General features: G+C 36.8%; 1 protein-coding gene across 13 annotated transcripts in view; it reads left to right on the top strand.

The window, feature by feature from the left end:
* The window catches only part of LOC129778321 (uncharacterized protein CG43867), a 589,722-nt gene that overhangs the window by 389,047 nt on the left and 177,043 nt on the right, over positions 1–23,632 (top strand). The gene's annotated exons all lie outside the window — the stretch shown is intronic.

The raw sequence follows: 23,632 nt of genomic DNA on the forward strand, positions 1-23,632 counted from the left end.
TCCCGAATCGTACATTTTTTCCCGCGATAAAAAACAGATTGTTTGCTTTGCTTGTTTCCATTCCGCATGTTTACTGCAAAGTAATGTATGTTTGTTCGCTTTCTACCCCCTGGTTACATGCCGCCCAGCGAACGCCATCGAAAAACGCCCTTTAAAGGGGCTGCTTTAACGCAAGAACAAAAGAAACCTTTTTCGGATGCTGTGTGTATTTTTAATTTGCTGCTGTCAAAACTGATGACTGCCGACGTGCGATAGGGATACATATCCTAGACGCAGTGACGCACGGCATCCGTTTTCCTCCTGTTTGTGAGAGGTGTCATCCACAGGAGCGTCGGCAACGGAGTGGGCGACAAAAAGAAATGAAAGCCGTCGCGACTGACGGAAACATATGTGACCAGACAGACAAAAGATATGGCTGGAACATCGTCGTCATAAACATATCAGCAGAAGGAAGAAGGAGTCCCGCTTTGCTTCAGTAACTCGGTCAAGTTTGATGGTGTGAAGGGGGAGAAGAGAGTGGATGGATGGATTACCGGGAATAAACCCTTGTCTGGGGATAGACGAGGCCTAGGAAGCTCCTAATGCGATGAGAAAAATATGTCATAATGTCACGGCAAGCACGCACACACACACCTGCCTATACGTGTCAATTTCGTTCCCTTAAACTTGAAAGTTTATAGATGATTTCACTATTGTTTACAACAACATTTTAAAGAAGATGTCTCCTTTATTGCATGCCTTTTCATATATCTGTATGGTTTCTTTCTAGCTCAAATCTTGAAGTGAAACGGAGGGTGTTAAATTGCTAGGCGGGAAAAAATTCGTCCTAAAAACAAATTCCACATACTTAGTTTACTAAAAAGCATACTTACTGATATAAGAAAAAGTTAGACTTAAAAAAAACCTCGCAAACTTCGCTTCCAAATATGAGCAGAATCCGAGACCTATATCTAAGAATACAAATGCTCGAAAGGAACTCCCTCTGAAATTTGTACTTTGGAATACGATATGAGGCATTAGTAATTAACAATTAGAAATCAAGAACCATTTCTTAGAAGTTTGGAAATTGAACTTCAGATCCTGAACTTTTGAATGTATTGTAATATCATTTATTTGAAGTTGAGAAGTTGTAATCAAATGTTTTTAATCTGGATTCTACTTCAGTTTCAAAACCTCTGTGTGAATCTCAAATCAGGATCGCAATATGAATCTAAGGTCTGAATATAATATAAAACCGGAAACTGGAATATGAATTCTGGAACCTCGAATTTGAAATCTGGAATCTGCGTTCTGAATTCTGGATCTTGGATCCTGAAGTCAGAATTCTGAATATAAATTCTGAATCTGAATTCGGAATCTGGATTCCGAATCTGAATATGGACTCTGAAACTGTACCATGAATCTGGATTCTGATTCGAATTCGAATTTGAATCTAAATTCTGAATCTGGATTGTGACCTTGAATTCTGTATTCTGTATTCTGTCTTCTGTATTCTGTCTTCTGTATTCTGTATTCTGTATTCTGTATTCTGTATTCTGAATTCTGTATTCTGTATTCTGTATTCTGTATTCTGTATTCTGTATTCTGTATTCTGTATTCTGTATTCTGTATTCTGTATTCTGTATTCTGTATTCTGTATTCTGTATTCTGTATTCTGTATTCTGTATTCTGTGTTCTGTATTGTGTATTCTGTATTCTGTATTCTGTATTCTGTATTCTGTATTCTGTATTTTGTATTTTGTATTCTGTATCCTGTATTCTGTATTCTGTATGCTGTACTCTGTATTCTGTATCCTGAATCTGAATCCTGAATGTGGATTCTGAATCTAGATTTCGATTCTGGATTCCAAATTAGAAACAGAATTTGAATAAGAATTCTGAATATATATATTGAATCTGTATTGCGAATTCTGAATCTGCATCTGATTTTATATCTGGATCTGAATCTGAGTTCTGAATCGGAATGTAAATTCTGAATCTATACCTTGAGTCTGGATTCTGGATTCTGCCTATGAAACAGAACCTTATTATGAATATGAATTCTGAATATGGATTCTGAATCTGGATTTTCAATCTAGATCCTGAATTTTGATTATAAATCTGGATTCTGAATGCGGAATCTGAATCCGGATTCTGAATCTGAATTTTGCACCTGGATTCTGAATTTTGATTTCGAATCTGGATATTTATTATGAATCTATTCTTTCATTTGTGTTCTGAATCTGAATCTGAATTTGAATCTGTATTCTAAATCTGGATTTTGAATTTGGATTCCGAATTTGAATTCTGAAACTGGATATAGTTTCTGAATCTGGGTTCTGATTCTGGATTTTGAATCTAGATTCTGAATTTTAATTTCAAATCCAAATTCTAAACCTGAATTCTAAATCCGGAATCTAAATCTGGATTCGGATGAAAATACTGAATCTACATTTTGAACCAGGGTTTTGAACCTGTATTACGAATCCGGATTCTGATTCTGGATTCTGGATATCTTTTGTTTGGGTTCTGAATCTGAATTTGAATCTGTATTTTTGATCTGAATTCTGAATCTGGATTTTGAATTTGGATTCCGAATCTGAATTCTGAATCTGAATATGGATTCTAATTATATATTTTGAATCTGGATTCTGAATTTAGATTCTGTATTTGAATTCAGAATCCAAATTTAAAATCCAGATACAGAATCTAAATTCACGATCGATATTCAGAATTCAATTCAGACTCAGAATCTGGATTCTGAACTATATCTTGAATTTGGAATTTTGTTTCTGGATTCTGAATTCTGAATTTGTATTTTTATTCTGAATTTGAATTCTGAATATGGATTTAGAATCTGGACTTCCAATCCGGATTCTTATTCTACATCTGGATTCTGAATTTGGTCTCTGAATTTAGATTTTGAATTTACATACCAGAATTTTAAATCTGGATTCTGAACATAAATTATGAGTCTGAATTTCGAATATGAATTTTGAATCTGAGTTCTAAATTTGCGTTACGATTCTGGATTCCGAACTAGATTCAGAATTTGAATATGGATTCTAAACCTATATCTTAAATTTGTATTGCGAATTCTGAATCTGATTATCAATCAGGATCTGGATCTGAATCTGAATCGGAATATAAATTCTGAATCTATATCTTGATTCTGGATTCTGGATTATGAGTCTTAATCAGAATCTTATTATCTGAATTATAAACTTATGATCTGAATTCTGAATATGAATTCTTAATCTGGGTTCTGAATATGGATTTTGAATCTAGATTCTGAATTTTTATTCTAAATCTAAATTCGGAATATGGATTCTGAATGCGAAATCTGAATCTAAATACTGAATCTAAATTTTGAACCTAGATTCTGAATCTTTTCCAAATTTTGAATTTGGTTTTCGAATCTGAATTCTGAATTCGGATATGGCTTCTGAATATGGGTTCTGAATTCTGGATTTTGATTCTAGATTCTGAATTAAAATATAAATTGTGAATTCTAAATTCGAAATCTGAATCTGAATTCTGAATCTGAATTCTGAATCTAAATACTGAATCTGAATTTTTGACCTGGATTCTGAATCTATATTACAAATCTGGATATGTATTCTGAGCGTATATTTCTCTTATTTGGGTTCTGAATGTGAATTTGTACCTGTATTTTGAATCTGTACTCTGAGCCTGGAAAAGGATTTTGAATCCGGATTCTTATTCCGGATTCTTAATCCGGGTTCTGAATCTACATCTGAATTCTGATCAGAATTTTGAATCTGGATTCTGAACCAGAATTCTGAAATTCCATTGAGGTTATCTTGAAGTAGCCTTTCTAAAAATCAATTTATTTTTTTTGTTTTCAAAAAAATATAAAAGTCTTGATAATTCAACTTTATTTGAAATGGAAAGTCTTGCAATTTCACGTGTAAATAAGGATTTCTTAATTTATTTCTTAATCCGGATTCTTAATCCGGGTTCTGAATCTACATCTGAATTCTGATCAGAATTTTAAATCTGGATTCTGAACTAGAATTCTGAATATTTCGTTAATTTTCCATATGAAATCCCACTCCCAAAATTCCATTGAGGTTATCTATTATCAAGTCAAAACCTAATTCAATAATAATTTCACATGGTTTCATATACAATATGATGTAAATTCAAGACCAATTTGCTAGGAAGTTGCACTCTATAAATAAATATACCGAAAATAGTTACAACTTCGACTTAAAATTCGAAGTTAAAGCTACGCTCTATTCTCTAATTCATCAGAATGCCCTTTAAAAATTTATTCTATCAGTCGAAGCATTGAAAAAGTATATTCAAACAAGCTTTTATTTTTAAATTTGAAGGAGAGTGTTTGATCCCCAAAGCCCGCCCAGGATCATGTCAAGGGTCCGCTGTTTTACATAGTAATTTCCCGAGCTTTCCATGTTACTTAATTTACCCCGTAGAAGAGAGACTGGCAGGCAGACAACTGAAATCGCTGACTGAAAGATTTTCCCGGGAAAAAGCTTTCGTCCCTTCGATAGGAATCTTCCACTTGTGTACGAGGGAATGGTCCGAGGTATGCATGTTCAAAGCGGCATCATCATACCAGAACCGGGGCAAAATTGTGTTTTCTTCCTCTGCTTGTTGTGCCATTACATCGGGTGGTGCCGCCACTCCTCTCGGACACGGCAGCACACGTGCGGCGGGGCCATTTCCACGAATGGCAACAGCAGCAGCAGCAGTAGCTCCGCAACATTTACTGCAAATGTCAGTAAAGTAGCAAATTTATTTGTCGAGATTAAAAATGATTTTAGCTTTTATTCCGGCTTTATCATTAACTTTTCCCTCCTCTCTGGCTGATGTTGTTGTTTTTTTTCTCCTCATGTTTTTCACTGTTTTGCTATGGAGCAGCAATTTTTGTTCTTTGCATCGTTGAGGTCAACCGATTCCGCCCATCAACCTCTCTCTCCCCCTCGCGAGGATCGTTTCCGTATGATTACACAACTGGTTCACAGCTCGGTTCAGCAAGGCAACGAATGCTAATTAGTCGTGCAAAGCAGAAGTTATGAAAGGATTATGAAAATAAACATTCTATCATCATTAGGGTGCTCTGTCTAATGCAGCTCATATAATCACGTTGGGCAAACGGTCGAATTTGCTCTTCCATCAGATTTTAATGTTTACTTTTCAATGGTAATTGAAAAAGGTTTGATCAGACTCTTGTTAACCCTTTTCGACATACTAATACGTTGCAAAACATATGCAATCCAATTGCCAAACAATTATCCGAACAATATTTTCCGGAAAGGATTTCCTCGCTGAGTATTTCCTTTCCAACCAGCTTTTCACAATTCTAAAATAGTCCCCGAAACGGTTCTGACATATGGCTTGGACTCAATCTTGAAACCCTCTCATCATAAGAGGCATTTCGTTTCCCTTTTTTATTTCACTTCAAAGTAGATGTTACGGAAGGATTTTAAAAATTAACATTCTCTCTTATCATAGCTTAGCCTCGCTTTTTTTCTGCTCCAACCAAACTCCGAGTTCGCAGCCTTCCAAAATAAACTGTTTTTGACATATGGTTAGGGTTTCATTTCGCATGGGATTCCGCTCGCTTGTTTTGCTTCCGCCGGATCGCAGGCAGATTCCCTCGAGCTTCCGAGGGTTGCAAATTGAATTTTCAAGAACCTGTGCGACGACCAGTGGACAGCGGAGGATTGTTTGGACAAAAAACAAAGGCAAATATCCCTGTTCTCTGGCCGGGAAGGATTTCGGCCTCCCGTTTTCTGTTGATGCTATGGGCCTTGGACAAATAGCGTGCACTTACCTACCCCGGCTATTGTAGTAGACCTTTTGTGGCACTATGCTCTGGCGGGTTTTGAAAAATTTTACCACTCTCGCAAGCCAAGCACCGAAAATCCATCAAGTTGGGGGTGGTTGTCACGGTTGATCATTTGGCTCGTGATGGAAGCCTATTAATCTGTGCGTTCGGCTCCATTGTTTGGTTGTTTCCGTGTGAGTGTTTGATGTTTCTTTTCGGTAATAGATGAGCGTTTCTTCTGTTTGATTTGGTATTGTTTATCTTGCACGGCTTCGGCGGAAGGACCTCTGAGCTCAGATCCCTAGCAATGGATTGTAGGTCAAAATAATGACAAACTGGAGCGCACATTCGTCTTTGGAATGGGTAATTATGTTATTCTTATCCGAACGAACGAACAAATAACTCATTTCAGAAAGGACACTGAAGCCAACCCGAGTTCTACATTATCCCCTGTCATGTTTCAATAAAATATTCCCATTAAACTAACATTGCGTTCCAAATAACCATTAAACAACATTTTAATTAATCCCATTCACGGTTCGAACAAAAGAAGTCCTTTACGTGCGCCCTCGCCTCTCGTGTTCCCCTTCGGGCTGAGCTGGTCCATGGTCCATGGTGCGTGCGCGTAAACGTGTCCCTTCCCAGCCGCCTTCGCGCTGCTGCCCATGTTGTTGTTCACTGCGGAAATGTTCCCTTCGTTCTTCATTTGCCTCTTGATGTTTTTTTCTTTCCTCCTGCCTCCTGCCACTGGCAGCGGTAATTTTACTTTCGCGTGAGAGCAAAGCATCTCTGATTTTTTTTCTTTTTATCGTGGAGATGTTACTTCACTTTCTTATAATGATATTGATTCCGGAAGTAGGATGTCTGTGCTATACTGATGTCCATACGCGTTTCCACTTTGAAGATACATTTAGCATCAATGGAGATAGAATTCATTTCCCGAAATTAACAAGCTTTTCTAACTTCAATTACAGATATTACTTAAAATAAATTTACTAAATTTGTTAATTTGCCTCTCGTTTGTGTACTTTTTCCCATAAAGATTTGTATTTTTGTATGTATGTAATTCTTCAAAAAAAAATTCAAACTTTATTCACTCAAAATCTCGTGGTCGAACTCCTCCGAAACGGCTCAGCCGATTTTAGTGAAATTATACACAAAACGTAAACGTTTTTAGGTAAACTATATTACATACCGCTAGACTACCGATTACCATATATTTATTAACGGTTAGGGTGACACTATGCAATCATTTTTCTGAATAAATTGAATTTTTTTTGTTTTTTTTTTAGAAAAAAACTGAGCACCCAAATTTTCATCCTTTTAACCCCGTCCCACTTTTTATTTTTTTATTTCGCTATTTTAGTAGTTATGTAAACACTATATCAAAATAAAAAAATTAACCGCCGCTAAATTTTCCAACAGGACGGATTTATTTACGTTGTTGAATGATAAAAATGCGCTACGTACGCTTCATCGAACTTTCAGCTACGCGTGCGGAAGTAACCCCAATTCGTCTAAAGCTAGAGGCATCGATCAGGTACTGGAACCCTTATCGAATAAGCACAATTAATTATTGAAATCCTTCAGATCACACATACTCGGATAGTAACATCTTAATCACAATGCACAATGGTCCAGGAGATGCATTTAAGAGGAAATTAACATTTAGAGCTCGACAGTTATTCTGTAGGCATTTTTCAAAACTGTCTTCGACAAAGTTGTTACATATGATAGAGCGCTCATTTTCATGTTGCCAAAAATAGGGAGACCAACATTTTCGATGAAATAAAAATTCTAACTTTCTTATCGTTATAGATAGAGGTAAACATAGTTCTACAATATTATAGCCCCAGTTATTTGAGAAAACTTTTTAGAACAAATTTTTGTTCTATCTCTTGAAATAACCGATATAGCGCTTTTTTCTAAGTTGCTTTAGGGTCACCATAAAAAACGTTTTTTTAAATTTAGCTTCTATATTGCAAATTTTACATGTAAACTGTCTTCATAAGACTGTTAGAGTTTACTAAGACAAATATTTCGCGATGCTGAACTTGTCAATATCGCAACTCTACTCAATGTTATTGATAGTTCTTCCCAAAAAACACGCTCTCTTCATTCGCTTGTCATTCATTTTAGGCAAACATAAAAAATGTTCGTTGACGGCATTTGAAAGAGCATACTTGATTCTACATAATGTGGGTTTTCCAAAACTATGTTATTTTTGTATTTGAGTAAACTAAAACTCAACTCATGAGTTTTTGGGTGAAAAAGCATCGATAACATTGAGTAGTATTAAGATATTGATATAAGTTCTGCATCACAAAATGTTGGTCATAATAAGTTCTAAAAGTCGCCCAAGACAATTTTGATGTAGAAGTTGAAATTTGAAAATTAGAGCAAAAACACGTTATTGCTCTAATGCAACTTAGATAGAAAGCGCTATAAACAACTTTGTGGGAGATATTTATTTTTCAGACAAAAACTATTTTCGACAAAGTTGTTACGTATGATAGAGCGCTCATTTTCATGTCATCAAAAATAGGGAGACAAAAATTTTCGATGAATAAAAATTCTAACTTTCTTATCTTTATAGATAGAGGCAATGTTGTAGCCACAATTATTTTAAGCAGTTTTGTAGAACGAAGTTTTATTATATATCTTGAAATATCCGATAAAGCGCTTTTTATTCTAAGTTTCATAAGGGTGACCATGAAAGAACGGGTTTTTTTCTCTAATTTTTATATTTCAAATCCTACATCAAAATTGACTTGGGACGACTTTTAGAGCTTATCAGGACAAATATTTTGCGATGCAGAAGTTGTCAATATATTAATTTTACTTAAAGTTATTGATGCTTTTTCACCCAAAAACTCATGATTTCAATTTTAGCTTACTCAAATATAAAAAATAACATAGTTTTGATAATCCCACATTATGTAGAGTCAAGTGTGCTCTCTCAAATGCAGTCAATGAACATTTTTTATGTTTGCCCCGAAAAGAATGACAAGCGAATGAAGAGAGCGTGTTTTTTGGGAAGAACTATCAATAACATTGAGTAGAGTTGCGTTATTGACAAGTTCTGCATCGCAAAATGTTTGTCTTAGTAAGATCTAGAAGTCTTCTGAAGACAGTTTACATGTAAAATTTGCAATATAAAAGTCAAACCAAAAACCGTTTTTTTTCGGTTATTTCAAGAGATAGAAGATAAACTTTGTGCTACAAGATTGCTTGAATTAATTGTGGCTAAAACATTGTCGAACCATATCTACCTCTATCTATAAAGATCGAAAATTTTGGTAACCCTATTTTTGACAACAACAGAATGAGCGCTTTACCATATTTTATAACTTTGTCGAAGACAGTTTTTGTCTAGCACTTCCTGGACCATTGCGCAATGTTGTCATCAATCGAGATATATTATCAGCTGGAGAACACGTGTATTGATTCAATGACTCGAATTAATATTTATGAATATGTAACTACAAGAGACGAAACAAACAAGAGGACTCGATGGATTCAACGCAGCTACAACGTCGTGAACTGTGCCAACAATTCTTGGTCGGCATGTACGCGAAGGTAGTGGGCGAACGACTGCGATTCCTACGACACAATCGACCGAAGCAGCATGGGGACGAATAAATTCACCTGCGAGAAGCTATTAAAAGCAACGCCGACACATCCTTTGCTACTGCCAGGCTAAAACGCAATGAATTGTTAAGAAAATCGATAGTGTAATTACCTCGGAAATTCCCGATTCGTCTACTGATCAACGTATTCTGAAATACGATCGAGTCAGAATAAATCGATAACGGATCGCATTTTTCATTCTGTAATCCGTTCGACTCAAGTCCATTCAAGTTGTGATAATGTGATAACGCATGAGAATTTGACAAAGACGACATTGAACTTCGCGTTCTGTTTCTGCCTATAGCCTATAGCCTGCCTATAGTTTCTAGCTATAGCCTTTCAAATATGTTTTGTGTGTAACACAGCAACACGTTTTCTGTAAATAGGTAAATTGTGTCTGATAATGTTTTATATTATGGATAAAGTTTTAGCGGAAATGTTGTTGAAAAATATAGAAAAAAAAAGCTGAGTTAGGGTCAGGACTATGTTATCCTATTGAATACTTAACATGAAATAATAACCTTCATTCAGATGTTAACAAGGTAAAATTGCTTTCGGTCTGCTAATGGGAATAAATTGCTCCACAACTTCCATTTTCCATCAAGGCAAGGTTGCCACATTTCCATAGATCAATTAAATTTGAATCGAACAGATATCAGAATGCAAAAGCCGATTTCGTTTATAGCCCCAGTTATTTAAGACAACTTTTTAGAACAAAGTTTTGTTCTATCTCTTAAAATAACCTATATAGTGCTTTTTTCTAAGTTGCTTTAGTGGCTTTTATGGCTTTGAACCTTGAAAAATATTCCACTCCAGCTAAAACAAGCATCATTATGCGGAACGATATGTGTTTCTTACTACGTTTTTGTATGCATGAGAAAAACGGGAATTGAAGCAGCTGGAAATGTTCATATTAATATATAATACTAGCTGACCCGGCAAATTTCGTCCCGCCCAAAATTTGTTTTTTTTTATCAATACCTTCAAACATTCACGTTTTCTTACTAAGCGCAAGTTCATGATTCCGATCGCAGAACTGTCCATTGATTGATCTTTTTCTGGGGGGAGGGGTCTCAAACTATCTTGAAAACCTTCCCCAACCCCAAAAACCCCTACATACCAATTTTCATGTCGATCGGTTCAGTAGTTTCGGAGTCCATAAGAATCAGACCAAATTTTGGCACTCCTCTCTAAAGAGGGGGGCAGGTTTCTGAACAATTCAAAAACTAATCAAACAAAAGGAATCAAACTAAGCATATAGAGGTTTTAGGGATCGATAAACGTTTCTTTGGTAGCTCGACACTCCTCCCCCCTCTCTAAAGGGCTCCTATACAGCTCCTATACAATCCTATACAAATTAAACACAAATTTCTGCACAACTTGAGAATTAATCAAGCAAATGAAACCAAATTTGGCATGTGGAGGTTTAAGGGTACAATAAATGTTTCTATGGTGGTTAGACACTCCTCTCCCCTCTTTTAGGGGGGGGGGGTCTGTCATACAAATGAAACACAAATTTCTGCATAACTCGAAAACTAATGAAGCAAATGGAGCCAATTTTAGGATGTGAGGGTTTTTTTGACACCATTCTCTTCTCTGGAATAGAGAGGGGGTTCCATGAAAATAATACACATATTCTAACCAAACATGAAAATTGAAATTTTTCGGAAAACTCTGAAGGAAAATAGGAAAATTCGAAAAATTCAATTCGCATGTGTTCTACAATTACATACTGGCAAGCGTTTGTTAGTCCATTTGATGTTTGCGCTAACGAAATTGATCTTCGTTCGAAAGTGGAAATTATGTGATAAAACAAACTCCTATATCGTCTTCTATCTATAAATCGCCGAATGTGTTGATAAGAGCAAAACTCGAGAAAGGAATTGTCCGATTTAGGGCTGTCTTCATTCTATCATATTTTCAGTATCAAACATTTATTCCATGTAACAGAGAAACATATTATTTACAAGTGGATGAAAAATCGTGAACAAGAATTGTATCTGAAAATAATCGATATTATAATGTCGAGTTTTGGTAGAAGTGCTGAAATTTTATAGTTAAAAAAATTATTTTAAAGAGTAAATTAGACGATCAATCAATGAACAGTTCTGCGATTGGACCAAAGAACGTGCGCTTAGGAAGAAAACGTGGATGTGTGAACGAAAAATAAATTTTGGGGGGGAATGAATAAATTTGCTCAAATGTTCATAACTTGCACCTGTGGAACAAAAATCAAGGTTTTTGTCACTGAAAATGCGATGAATTGGAAGTTGTACAAAAAAGAAAGCATCAGGAAATAAATTTTCACAAGTTTCTAACACTAATAAAACGACTCAAAACATTACACAAATGACCAGAATGTGGGACATACATTCAAAAAAGGCTGATACCACAGGTGTAAAACGCTATTGTATGAGAAATTGAAAAAAAGTTTCATTGCTATTTTTCTTTGAAAATGCACTAAAAACTTTGTTTTGATGGGTTACCTTATTCATAGGTCATTCCATTCCCGAAATACAGTAATTCCTTTGTTACGTATTCTAAATGGACATTGGCTTTAAATAACGCTATGGATTGCAAATAACAAGATTTGTACCTTTGATACTGACAGAGAATGTGGCATGGCCGTTAACGTTCGTTCGTGCCATAGGACAACTGTTGTACCAGCAAAATTCAAAGTGTTAATAAGCAGTAAAATAAGAATATGGGAGGATGAGATTCGAATGAAAACTGTACCATAAAAAGTAGCCATTTCGAAAGCCGTTAATCCGACACCGCTCCAAACTCCTCGTCTATATTGGTTTAACTTTCCGTTCTGAACACGGCAGCAAAATTTGAAAACATTAGTACCATGTCGAGCCCCATAACGGAGGCTACTTGTGAAAACGCTTCCGCTATACAAATGTTTGCTTTTATTAAATTTAGCACCTCATATTCACACAGTTGATCATCGATCCCAGGCGCGTGTGGAATACAGTTCGTACCTCTCCTTCCTGCTCTCAAACGCCATTGTCGGAACGGAAAAACTTTTCCTGCCATCGCACCTCCAATTTCGGTATCGTTACAAATTGTTTGTGAACGCGCTCTCTGCCACCATCCTCGTTCGTTTGTTCCTGTGGCACGAGAGTCTAGGAAAAAAAACAAACTTGGCGACTTGCTGTGCTCTCTCAAGTCGGTGTTGTAACCCATTCCTTACAGCTGTTTCCCCGAGTCCTGCGCACCGCCCACCATCCCATCCCCACACTTGGAGGATACCGAAGCTCAGAAATAATAAATGAATTACCATTTCGTGATTGTTGCTCAGCTTCCGGAAAACAGTGAGCCGGCTTCTTGCCGTTTGCTCCCCGCCAAAGTGCAGCTGCAGCACATGATTTCTCATGGGTAAATAGGAATGGAATCCAGATATTGGTGTGGCGGTGGCGGAGCGGATGAAAAAGTGAATGATGCAGGATAATATTTCTTTCCTGGCTCATGACTAGTTGGCTGCCGTTCGAGAAAACCAAAGAAACACTTCTGCCAAAGCCCAAAACGCTGACGCCAAACGCCATGTCGAAGCATGTGCGCTTCGGGGATAATGAATTACTTGCCTTTTGTGTGTTCGTTTGGTTGTGTGTGTGTCAGCTTGCATATTGTGTGTGTGCTGCAAAGATTTGCACTTTTCCGTGGTTCTCTCGTAATTGCCCTTTGTCACGTCAGGATCCCTTCTGGCCGTGAAGCACGTGCGTGTTTTCGGGAACCGCCTGGTTTTCGTGTCGCCACCGCTGTTTCTGGTCATCAATTTTCACCGAGTGGTCATTTTTCATTGCCTCTTATTGCTCGTTCTCTCGTTCTAAGCTTTGAAATCTTTTATCTTCGTCACAATCCCTATCGAACAGGAAGGATTCACACGAAGGGGAGCCGCTGGCCAGTGGAAATTTTGCGATGGAGATAAAGCACTGCCCGCAGTTTGTTAGCGAAATTCTTAAAGTAATTCAATACAAATTTAGTGGAATGTTTTCAAGGGCTCACCCTGTGATCTTCAAAGCATAAAACACATCCTCATTGCGCTAACGAGCGGTGGCAGATAAAATAACATGATTCTTACTTCGCTAAATGTGCCACGCTCAAGTGCATCGGAAGAATTGTGGTACACGAGTAAAGAAAAATATCTAACAAGCAATATTTATCACATGAAACACCACAGCGACATATATACCATTCTCACGGAGAAGAGAACCGTTTGAACACGGCACCGAGCACCGAGCCAAGGTCCCACATAAATCGTGTTTCGGTTGCTTTTACTGCCCTCGAACAGCAGCAGCATAACGACCGAAGGAGCGGCAACCATTTCGTCTTATTTTCCACCCGTGAGCGTGGAAGCGAAGGAAGCAGATCTTCCGGATTCCATCGAGTGTTGTGCTCAGTTTTGTGTTTCGATCAGAGTCACGCCAAGCCAAGAAGGGGGGAGGCGTGTGGAAATCGTCGTCGTTTCCGTTTGCCGTTGATGGTTAGTTATTGCTTGTGAAACAATCGAGACGAACTCGTGCACCGATAGGGACGAACAGTCGTCCAGGACAGGATTCCCAGGAGCTTCCTCCCGGAGATGCATTCTCAGTTTTATTCGATAAAATATGCATGAGTTTCACATCGTTTACTGCTTGGGGAGGAAGTTCCACGCGCGCTGCCGCCATCTCTTAGTTAGAGCTTTGCTTCTGCAACCGTGTTTGAGTCGTTTTCGCAGTTGACTAAAAGCTGAAACAAATTCGTACGGAGCTGTCTGTTTCAATTGAAGCGTACATCTTGCCCCGCGCCGCGGTGCGCCCATGAGAGGAGAAAGTTACACTTGCAAAGGAAACAAAATAAGGGATTCGCATGGCAGAGTCCAAAATCATTTTATTACTTTCACAATCATCATGTTAACCTTGTTTTGGGTTTGTGATGCGAGAAAGAGAGAAATAAATAGGAGATGGCGGGGTAAAGAAGTCGGTGAGGAGGACTGTGGCGAGTTAGTTCCGACCGGAAAGGAAAACAGTTGTTCCTGATGTTGTGGGTTCAGCTGTGCTGCGCTACGACCAAGAAAAGCATCCGGCAGCAGTAGCAGATTATTCATGTTTCTTTCGACTTAGAACGCCATGATAAGGTGGGGGTGGTGACGGTGCATTAGGCGGGAAGATGAGAGAGAGAGGCCACCTTGTGAGTGACGAGAAACGATACGAAATTAAAGGCTGCTTGCTGCTTTACATGCTTTACATCCCAAATGACTCGATGGAATTTATTAGTGCAGCTTATTCAATTAAGAAAGGAACCATTCTGAATGGGGACTAAATGATGATTAATAGTTGTGAATGGTGGGGGCGGAGTCCGTCTGATGGCAGCATAACAACGGCTAATGAGAATGAGATGGTTATTTCCACGATATTGATCAATAATGTTCGGGTTTATTTTTTGTGGTGAAACTCCTTCAGATGTAAACGTCAAAGTAATGATTACTTGCGTCTTTTAATAAGCACTGAATTAGGATTTATATGACAAATTACATACTTTGATTGTATCTTAAGGCGTCAGAGCAATCTCAGTTTCTTGGAATGGGATTTTTCACCTTCGAAAATGCTCTTTAATATGAATCGGATCAGAAAAACGTTTTTTCCTATGCATACTCTGTAATACTCATATTAGATTTCGATTACTTGTTAATTTATTCATTCCTGTAATGAGTAAAACAAGATCTGCAATCAGAGTTGTCATATCCACAGATCCAGATGCTGTAGACGTGCTGATTTTTCAGACTTTTTAAGCCAAAAATCTGAATTAGTAGATTACAGATTTTTCGAAAATTATTTTTCAGTATTCATTATGACCTAACAATGGCTTCTCATATATTTTATTCGTCTCTTATTGGAATTGAATACTCCATCTGATTGATTTATCATTCAATTTGTTTCAATGTGTTCAGACAAGTAAGATGTTTTTTTTTTGAGAATCTCTTCTTACCTCTTTTCATACGTTGACAGTTATCCAATTTTTGAATTGTTAGTTCATTATGCTACCTTTTAATTTATCACATTGTTTTTAAGATTTTGTATATATCAGAAACATATCCCAATAAGGGCATACGTGTAGTGCAGCTTGAACAAACATAACTTGTGCTACGTGATTTTTGTTTTTGCTAAATCTATGGTTACAAATCGGACTCATCCATTTGAAAAACAAAACTAAAATTAAAATTAGAAATCAGAATTTTTTAAATCGAAAACACAGATTTTATTATGGTAATCCATAATAACTTTTAAATTTTGCATTTAACAATTGTAAGGTATAGCAAGAGCACGTGAAAAAAATTAAAGGGTGATAATAATTTATTAACAAATTTTACGGGAAAATTATGGTAAAAAAACAATTCAAACAAAAACAAAGGTCTGACTCGATTTTCCGGAATTTTAGACTCGATTATCCGGAGTATTTAATTTTTGATTTTCGGAAATTTTTAATAATTTGTATAATAATTCTATATTGAATAGGTAATATGGGTATCAAATGAAAGGGCTTGACTAGTAGAATGCAGTTATTTATGAGAAATGCAAATTCAAGATGGCGGCCGCTACAAAATGGCGGATTACATATTTTCTCAGAATTCCATCAATATGTATATCAAATGAAAGGGATTGATTAGTAGAACACAGTTATTTCTGAAAAATGCAAATCCAAAATGACCGCCACTACAAAATGGCGCCATATATATTTTTTTTCAAAACCTCATCAATATGGGTATCAAAAGAAAGTTCTCGACTAGTAGAACATAGCGGATAATTAAAAATACAATGCCAAGATTGCCGCAGTCCCCAAACAACTAATTACTTTTTAAATGATTTCATTCAGCTTGACCTGTTTCTATGTATGTTTGAATGTTTGTAGGGTTGTCCCACATTAGAAGAAAATTGAACCCGTTCCTTCCACAGTAGAATTAAATGATTATCCGGAGTGAAAAAAAAAACTATTCTCCGGATAATCGAGTCCGACCTGTATTAGATTTATTAGTATTAGATTAGTATTACATTTGAGATATCTTTATTTCGTTGTGTTCGTCTTCACTCAAATTAGAATGATAGAAAGGAATGGCAAATATCGGATGAAAATAGTGAATTTCGAGGAAAACAGGAAGTGGGATTTCATCTCAGTCATGATTGTTATGCGAGTGATGCAAAACACACCTGGCAAAGATTGTTGTTCGTTTTGTGCACAAAGTCGTCGAATAGTTTGTATGTAGCGAAGCCAAATATTCAGCAGAAGGACTAATCACGCGAACTGGTGCAAAATTTATTCTCCGTGTTCTCATGTTTCTCACAATTTCTCAAACAACAACAACCAGTTCGAGAAATTGTTGAGTAAATCGTTTGCCGATGAGCATAGAGCGGGAATTGTCTTTCTTAAGATTCACTCTACCCCTTATAAATTGCTGAAAGACGTGATCTTACGTTGATCGCACTTGATTGAAAAAATTACAAAACAAAATGTATTTGATCACAGTAATAAACAAAATAAACTCTTTCGCTCCAAAGTAATTCAAAGTTCTAAGCAGAACTGAATTTGATTTGTTGGAAACTAAGCGCCTCTTACAGCGATCAGAACCGCTCAGCTCCTTTCTGTGGCTTCGGTGATTTTGGCTTCCGTTCAACGACTTTCGATGATTTAGTTGGTTTTTTCTTTGCTGCAGCCGTACCGACCGTACCGAAATTTGTTTTTTTATGACTTGATTATCCGGAGGATTCGATTATCCGGAGTGAAAAAAAAACTATTCTCCGGATAATCGAGTCCGACCTGTAACGGGTGTTAAATAAAAAATGAGAATTCTTTCAATACCTTTCAGTAACTCAAATAAAGAGCGTAAAATTTTCTTTCTCCAAGAAAATTGCTCTTTGGGCTCCCTAGAAACAGTAGGCGTGTTTGGTTTTGCTAGTTTGAATTTAGTCAAAGCAAAGGTGGCGTCGAAACAGCACGTGCTCCGCGAACGCATTGTACGGTTCTACGAAACGCATTTCCAGCAAGGAAAAAAGTTCACGGTGGCTCATTTTAAGGAAGATAATGTACCTGTCAGTACGGTATATCGTATCCTGGGTTCCCTGAACGTAGAGCGGAAGGTCGGAAGTGGTCGTCCGGTTACGATAATGACGAAGCAGAGGAAGACATCGTTAAAGAAGCTGTTTGACAACAAGGACGCAACCAGCCTGCGTGACGCCGGTCGGAAATATGGCAGCTCCCACGTATTGATCCATCGGACCCTCAAGATCGGAAGGAATCGTCTGCAGGAAGAAGACGAGGTCGCCGGAGTACACGGAGGAGCAGATTGAGACGGTTAAATCACAGTGTCGGTGGATGACCAAAAAATACCGCGGGACGTCTTTCGTTCTGGACGACGAAAGCTATTCCAGGAAATGATAATTACTACTCCAGCGACAAGTCATCCACACAGCCTGAAGTGAAATACAAGTTCAAGCACAAGTTTGAAAAAAAGGTTATGTTGTACATCGCCATTTCCGACCGGGGCATTTCAAAGCCTTGGTTTAAGCCGAGCGGTCTGGCAATCAACCAACAAATCTATCGAGAAGAGTGCCTCGATAAAATCCTGCTGCCGTTCCTGAACGAGCATCACGCGGATGGGAAGTACGTCTCTTGGCCGGACAAGGCGTCTTCCCATTACGCCAAGAAGACACTGGCGTATCTTGAGGAGAAAAAGATACCGTTCGTGCCGAAAGATCGTAACCCAACAAACTTGCCCCAGTGCCGCCCAATAGAGGATTTCTTTGGCTCACTCAGTGCCCTAGTGTATAAAAACAAATGGAGGGCCAAGGACACGAAGCAACTGACTACAAGAATCCGGAATTGTATACGGAAAATGGACGTAAGTGCCGTACAACGTTCTTGTGAGAGCATCGCGACAAAGTTGCGTCGAACAGCAGACCACGGCCCTTACTCAAACATTCACTGACATTTTTTTGAAGAAAATACATTATGTTATTAATAAAAAATACTGAAATCGATGAAAAAAAAAATTTTTTTTATATGTGATTGAAAAAATTTTCATTTTTTATTTAACACCCGTTATTAGATTTATTAGTATTAGATTAGTATTAGATTTGAGATGTCTTTATTTCGTTGTGTTCGTCTTCACTCAAATTAGAATGATAGAATGGAATGGCAAATGTCGGATGAAAATAGTGAAATTCGAGGAAAACAGGAAGTGAGATTAGCAGGAGCTTTTTTTCTTGTTGCTCACTTTCTCCACAGTTGTAAATTTGAGTTTTTCGGCAGCGGTAGCTGTTTTCTTTTCCTTTGTCAGCAACGTTGACATCTTTTCGGTTTCTTTCCCTCGACGCTCGCCGGCAATCAATACTGACTCGATGACCACCAAAGGAAAAGAGTTGAGCGCGTATGTATGTGTGTGTGTGGCGGTTGTCTCCAATGCCTCTCCAATGCCTCAAGTTTTTGCTGGTGCTTTCTTGGTGTCTTTCGTTCGATGGATTCCCTTTTGGCCTTAGGGGGATTGTTCAATGAACTCGACACCGTTCATCTGCCCTTTCATGGTGAACGAAGTTAGCTTCGCCACAACAGCGATAACATGCTCCATTCGCTGTACATTTATAACTGAACGGATTTCCGTGTCGATTATCTCTCTAGGCTCATTGGTTTTGAAGTCTTTGTTAGGGAAACACCCAGATTCCAGCGATCGTAATTCAACCGCTGCGCAATCATAACTGAGAGGACCGAGCAGACACTCGTTTATTTACAGATTTGTGTGATTCCAATAGACTGTTTTCAAACCAATTTTAAAGCTATTGAAACAAAATATCTTTCGAATAAAGTATTTATCATACAATTTCGTCCAGTTATTGAGGATGTATTAACACTCATAATCTTGTTGCTCTGGCGTATCTCTCTCGTTTTTGAACCTTTGAACTTACACCCCAGTATAGAAAAGACGCAGTCCTACGTCAAAATCGAATCGATTACCCCTATGCAAAATAGTTAGACACTCACTATAGGTGTGCTTGATTTTTTGAATCATTTGTATATTTTTTTTGGTTCGTTTCATTGCAGAGTTATATTTTACAGGAATACAAAAACGGAAAAACGTTTTCAAATTGAAGGGCTTAGAATGCAAGGAGTGTAAGTGACTTGATCGATATCTCTTCATCAACTTTTTCTTCAGTTAATAACTCAACTGCAAAAACGTTCCAATTTGAGTTTGCTATAGAATCCGATAGATGAGGCTCTGACCTGTCTTCCGCATTGTCAAATACAGCTGGGAATGCATTTGCAGCTAAGTTATGATCAAAAGAGAAAGTCGATGTAGAGAAATCGATGAAATCACTTACACCCCTTTCATTCTAAGCCCCTCAATTTTAAAAATTCACAACGTTGTGTCAAGCTCAGAAAAAAAAAACCTGATTCTGCACACCACGTTATCTGTGACAGTAATTTCGTGTATGACAAATTTAATTCTTAAAAGTCAGTATTGAATCATATAAACGATAGAAACAAAAAAAGGGATCAAAATACTCCCAGTTTCATGATATGCTCAAAATCAAAGAATGATTTCATTTTCAATAGAGGAACTGGTACAAATTCGGTACCCCGTGGGTAATTTGCTACCCACCCGGATCTCCGGCGGTAATGAGCGGTGAATGGTGGTGGTGAATAAAAAAAAGTGTTCTAGTAATGTAGTGACATACGTCAGATGCCAAAAACCCAAAATATATGTTTTTTAAAAAAAATTTTTTTTTGAAATCTCGATTTTTTTTCATGTGCGTCTTTTGAAAAATCATTAAAAATCCAAAAGTGAGCCGATTTTAAATATTAAAGCTGATTTGGATCAAGAAATTGATGTTCTTTAACGAATTCGAGTAAGTGTATCGAGATTTTAATCACGATTTTTTTAGATTTCATTCCAAAGTGAAAATGCGGGTTATTTGGCATCCCAATGTAAACATAGTGTTGATGATACACTATACAAAGTATTTTGCATGCATGCGTTTAACTTTTTTAGTTAGGAATAAATCGAGATGAAATTAGTTCACTTTTTCTTGAAAAAATCTTTTTTTTTTTTGTTCCTCTTTGTTTTGTAAAATTGCATGCTTTTTCGTCAAAGTTGAATTAATTTACGTAAGATAGTGTACTTCACTTCACTTCACTTTGTATGTAAATGTCAGAAAATACATTTTTCAGTGGTTTCAGGATGATTCTTTTAATTTGAAAAAAATAAAAAATGGGGTGCCAAATTTATACCCAGGTATCCGCAAATGTCCGCGAAAGATCCCTTCATAAACTGACGTAATATAAAGAAATTCCGAGCATTGGCCAAGAGCTAAGTCCAAAAAAACAAAATGGGGTACCGAATTTGTACCAGTTCCTCTAGATGAAAGCTGTTTTGTGACTTATTTTCATTATTGAAAATGACCAATTTTTTCCTGTCACATACACTGACATTGAGAGCCTTGAAAATATCATTATGATATCAGTGAAATAAGGAAAATCTGTGATAATAGCACACAAAAATACAATTTTTGCTCACGATTTTTCATCACCCGCAAAAAAAAACGTGTTATTCTTTTATGTCGAATACATATTTCTTACGAGAGAGTTAATTTTCATTCATAATATTTTTTTTATGAATGAAACCTTCCATGTTTCTTTCAAGTGGTGAACAATCATGAACGAAAATTATGACTGACAATACATTATAATGATAAGTTTTGGTGTAAATATTAGGTTATTTATAGAAACATGATTAGGCAAAGGTGTCTTAAGGCGTCTTAAGTAACATCAAGTAGCAATTTACCAAACAGGTAGTTGAACATTAATTCACGCATTCGTAAAGCACGAAGTATGACGTACAAATCAATTCGTTGCACCAAATGAACAATTACAGGAACGTTTGGGGCGAATTAGGGCACTCTTCATTTCACTGCCACTTATCAGAATCGACACATTTGTTGTTTTCAAATGACATCATGCGGACTCTTGAAGAATGTGAATTTAATCCGACTTTGAACGTAATTTCTTCTTAAATAAGTCTATACTAGGATTTACTCACCAACTTTGATATTACAGACAACTCTACAGATTCGAAAGAAAATTCTGAATTGTTGTTGCCGCCAGTGAATAGAAAAGGGAAATTCCTTCGAATTTATTTCGTTGGAAAGATAGAAACCGAAATAATTTATCAAGATACAACTAACCATGATCTGATTTTAATACGCTGTTAGTACCGTTTTGAATCATATTTCGGACACTTTGTTCTAATATCTTGAAATGCTTAACTGATGATATAACTATAAAATTAATATCACAATTGCTTCTTTAGAGTAATCCCTTGGTTTCACTATCATTTCATATGAGAACTACATTTGAATTGTAACAAAATCGGCAAAAATCTATCAACACTACTCACTATCGCCTGTGTTTGACATTTCCTTAGCATGAGCACATAGAATTTACCCGTTCATCAATAGTTAAATTTCTCCCGTGTTTCAGCAGTTCTCATCATCGTTAACAGTTTACTGTGATTGCTTGGTAAGTGTTTCGCAGTTGACTATAAAATATAATCAAGTGTAATGTAATTTTCGTTCAAAAAACTACAGAATAAAGTGTCCGAAATTTGATTTAGTGTCCGAAGTTTGATTTTTCTTCGCGTTTGCTTCGCGTTTGTTAAAATGCGTTTTCATTTTATTCGCTGATTTTTTTATGTTTTCAATCAAATAGGCACCAAAGTAGAAAGCTTAAAAGCATATTGAACTAATTTATTAAAAATATCAACCAAATAATACCAGAGCATAAAATTTTGACCTGTTTTCTGCATCATATGCCTTAAGCGTCCGAAATATGATTCCGAACGGTAAATTTATAATAGGAATTTGAGGCATTGGGTATACACATGATGTTTTTCCGGCGCCACGATATTTCTAGCTTACTACAAGTGGATGTTTCTGATGCAGTTGTTTACTGCGGTGATTTGGTGATTTATTCCGGTCACGGAGGTTTTATATTGCGATGACCCTAAAAGGTGAATATTTCCTGTGACCAATTATATTCCGGAGTGGGCAAAGAACAACACTCGACAAAAAAATAAAGGAGCAAAATGCGACATCGAAAATGCTGAGTGATTTTTAAAACTCTGTTATAAAATAATGCATTCGTCATCACTATTCCATGAAATAATCTGAATTCAAAATAAAATTTAGATAGAGAATACCTCTGCAGTAAAAGGTTCTACTGGAACTTTCTGTGAATCAAATGGAAGCGAAATAATCGAGATAAAATTGGGAATATATTTTCATAGCCTATAGAAACATTGAAGGCAAACCAAAAACGATTTTTTTTCTCTTGCGACGGGTTTTATCTACAACGCATGCACGCATCAAAGTAAAATATGTATGTACGATATCCCTAAACTAGAAATTTGTAGTTTGAAAATACTGTATTGTTCATCTTCATGTCATCAATTCAATATAAGCAACAGCGTTCCGAATTAACTTAAAAATTTCGATGTTCACTATTACTCCTCCTTTGTCCTTTGTCAAGTGTAAATCTATAGATGCTTCCTACTTTATCTTTTGTTCCCTTGAAATTCTTTCTTATCAATAACATTATTGGGGGTCTTCGTAGCCACTTGGTTACACGTTCGCTTCCTCAGCGATCGATCGTGAGTTCAAACTCAGGGCCCTCAATTACGTCCACGCAACCATCATCATCGATGGAAATCGATCCACGGTGGAACATCCATTCAACTGCTCTGCTCTGCAATTAACATCGGGCTGCTGTTCTATAAATAACCCAACAATGATCAATATCAACTGTCTTCGCTGTCCGGTCTGCTGAACAATGGAAGAACAGAAAGAAAAAAAATAACATTATTAACATTTTTATTAAAAACAAAAAACCTAATGGAATTAAATTTAGTCTCAATTCTGTTATTATATTTCAATTATTTTAATAAAAAAAAAGAAATTAGAAACTAGATTTTTTGTTTTGAAAAACACTAAATTTCGATTCTGATTACGAACTAGCTGCCATAATAATCCAATTGATAAACAAAAACCGCAATGTTATAAGTATTTTCGTTATCTTGCGAAAATTACAAGATGTTTATACTAGATTAAATTTCTCCGTAGAACGCTGAACCAAAGGGCCTGGCCGGGTAAAGGAGTAAAAAGTGCCCCAAACCAAATCACT

This window comes from Toxorhynchites rutilus, chromosome 3, assembly GCF_029784135.1.
Source record: "Toxorhynchites rutilus septentrionalis strain SRP chromosome 3, ASM2978413v1, whole genome shotgun sequence".
NCBI classification, from domain to species: Eukaryota; Metazoa; Arthropoda; class Insecta; order Diptera; family Culicidae; genus Toxorhynchites; species Toxorhynchites rutilus.